The following is a 2,778-nucleotide window of genomic DNA, read 5'->3' as shown; positions in this document are numbered from 1 at the left end:
ACCGTATATAGAAGAATAGCCTATAGCAGCCTATAGCGCAGAGATGTTTGTTTGTGAATGTACATTTACATGCAGCATTCCTTCGAGAACACACACACACACACACACACACACACACACACACACACACAGAGCGCTATCTGTCTCGCTCGGCGTGACATGACCCCCGTCAGTAGGAGGTCCGTCACCCTTGACTGTGGCTCTGCCTCCGGGGCGGATCAGCGGAGCAGGTGCTGCTGAGTCTCTAAGCGCCGCCTTCACTCACTCCACTGCGGCTCACTCAGCGCTCTCGACCGCCGCGCTGCCGCCGGAGCACCGCCATGGATTTACTCCAGCTCTAAATACGTGAGAAACACGCTTTTCTTCTGTTTTAAGGTGAGTTCTCGCACGCGGGCTGTGATGAAGAGGCTCGGGCTGAAGTGTGCTCGGCTTTCGGCTGCGTTTGTTACGAGCTCATCGCTTGCCGGAAAACTGCGTGATGTGGGGCGCTTTGTTTTCATTCTCAGTCATTCGTCGTCCATCCTGCAAGTGTACAATTAGCTTATTATTTATCATTTTTGTTTTCTTACTTTAACTATATTACAGTTGTTCTATTTGAGCCTGGAATACTGTCGTCTTCCGTGAAAGATAATGATTTTATTGGCTTTGTTATTAGAAATGATATGCTTGACGTGACCTTTGGCTTTCTATCGGGACTCATTCATATTCAAAACTGTTTAACAATCGTCTCTGAGTAAAATGTCGGATTTTCAGGCTGCGAGTAAGTGTTTGGGGAGTCATGCTGAGTTAGATGACCTTCTGATATTCTGTCACCTCAAGGTTAATTTTCCATCTGTCTCAGACCTCCCTTCTGGAGCTTGTTTAAATTAGGTTATTAACACAATATTTGATGTGAATTTCTCCAGAAAAAATGCTTCATGACGGGCCTGAGCTCATAAAATGTAGAGAGAACTTACAGCGAAGTATCGCTGCAATATTGGTTACATTTATTAATGTTATAGAGTTTACTGCAAGATATAAAAACTAGGTCAATATATTGACTAGACTGATTATTCTGCCAATTTTTAGTCAATTTGAGATTTACAGACAGCCTTGTCAATTAATAAGTATTTTATGAATTTGGGTAAAATAAGTATTCTGTGTGCATCTGATACTGGCCGTCCAACTTTGTAAATATCAGTATTGGCCAAAATGGCAAAACCCATTTTGTTAAACCATAGAAACTGTTGGTTTGGTCACATCCTGTCTGTTTTACACATGTGAAGTTTCTTGTTTCCTCTTCTGGCTTTTTGCGTGGTCAAATAAATGTCAGTGTACTGTGGAAAGTCATATGTACTCAGCAACCAGTCTAGATATACTTACTGGCAGAATGTGAGTTTGCATTATCCTGTCGCACTGACTTCAAAAGATCATTTTTAAATAACTAACGGCTGAGGTTTTATTTGATTAGGTGCGAAACTGAAATGCGAGTTGTAGTTTGGGTTAAACTGGAAAGACTGGATGAGTTGGATGTTATGAGAAGGAGTAGTTATGAGAAGTTACTGTAATTACATGCTCAAAAGGCACAGATTAAGGCTTCATTAAGTCGGTAACAATTGCAATTGAAGTGACAGCAAATCGAATGGAAAAACTCCTAATATCACCGTTTGTAAATGCCAAAGTGCAATGTAAGTAGCCTATACATGTTTTTACAATAAATATGAGCTGGTACGATGGTCCAGTATACTCTAATGGTTTGTTGTGAGTGTATCTTGGGTGGGGATGGAGGTGGGGGTTGCAGAAACTCCTCATTGACCATCTGACTCCATTAGACTCTTATTTGCTTATGACCAGCTCGATAACGGATATTTACATTCTTGAATTCTGATTTGACCAGGCAGTCTTTTGTTCTTTGACCTTTTTAAGCCTCTGAGTGTTGTAGGTTATGATACATAAATGTATTTTATGTATAAAGCGTGAATTATTATTATTATTATTTTTAATCAATCATGGTTGGGCACACAAACAGGTGTAAAATGTGCATTTAAAAATATTATATTTATGCATTTAGCAATCATATTTATCCAAACTGATTTACATTAGAGGAACATTTATCATTTGTTTTGCATAATATTTGGAAAAATAATATTATATTTTTATTTTAAAATGATTATGAATGGATAAAGGTGATTTATCAGTCATGGCTGGGCAAACAAACAGGTGTAAATGTGTGCATTTAAAATTATTATATTATATTATATTATATTATATTATGTGCATTTAAAATTATATTATTTAGTTATTTTTTATAAGTCTTTTTCATCCAAAGTATCTTAAAACAGAGGAACATAAACAATTTGAGATTATTTGTGCATAATGTTTTGAAAAATAATTAGAATATTTTTATTTACAAATTGTTAAAAAAATGTATAAAGGCATTTTATGTATTTAGCATTTCTTGAAACGTCATGGTTGGGTAATACAGTACAGTAGAAGAACATAACCAATTTGTCATTATTTTTTGTGGATTATAATTATAATACTTTTATTTTTAAATAAGTAAAAAAAAAAAAGGGGTTTTAAATTACATTTTAATTTATTTACAAAAAAATATGCACTTTATTGTGAGATTCAAGGCTGGAGTAGTGTTTTTTTGATCATCTCTGGTTTTGTGATTGATTAACAGGGTGTTGAGGATGGATTATATAATATGAAAACCCTTGTGCCAAGTGTGTGTGTGTGTGTGTGTGTGTGTGTGTGTGTGTGTGTGTGTGTGTGTGTGTGTGTGTGGGTGTGTGT

At 36.4% G+C, this 2,778-nt stretch overlaps 1 protein-coding gene across 1 annotated transcript in view; it reads left to right on the top strand.

The window, feature by feature from the left end:
* The first annotated feature begins 254 nt into the window (after positions 1–254).
* The window catches only part of LOC107662463 (genetic suppressor element 1-like), a 53,837-nt gene continuing 51,313 nt past the window's right edge, over positions 255–2,778 (top strand). Inside the window, exon 1 of the mRNA XM_016452502.1 lies at positions 255–375. The gene's annotated coding sequence lies outside the window, so the exon portion shown is untranslated. The remainder of the gene's footprint in view (positions 376–2,778) is intronic.

Source organism: Sinocyclocheilus anshuiensis, unplaced genomic scaffold, assembly GCF_001515605.1.
Source record: "Sinocyclocheilus anshuiensis isolate Anshui unplaced genomic scaffold, SAMN03320099.WGS_v1.1 scaffold807, whole genome shotgun sequence".
NCBI lineage: Eukaryota > Metazoa > Chordata > Actinopteri > Cypriniformes > Cyprinidae > Sinocyclocheilus > Sinocyclocheilus anshuiensis.
The sequence above is the reverse complement of the archived record's forward strand: the minus strand, read 5'-3'. Positions and strand labels throughout refer to the sequence as shown.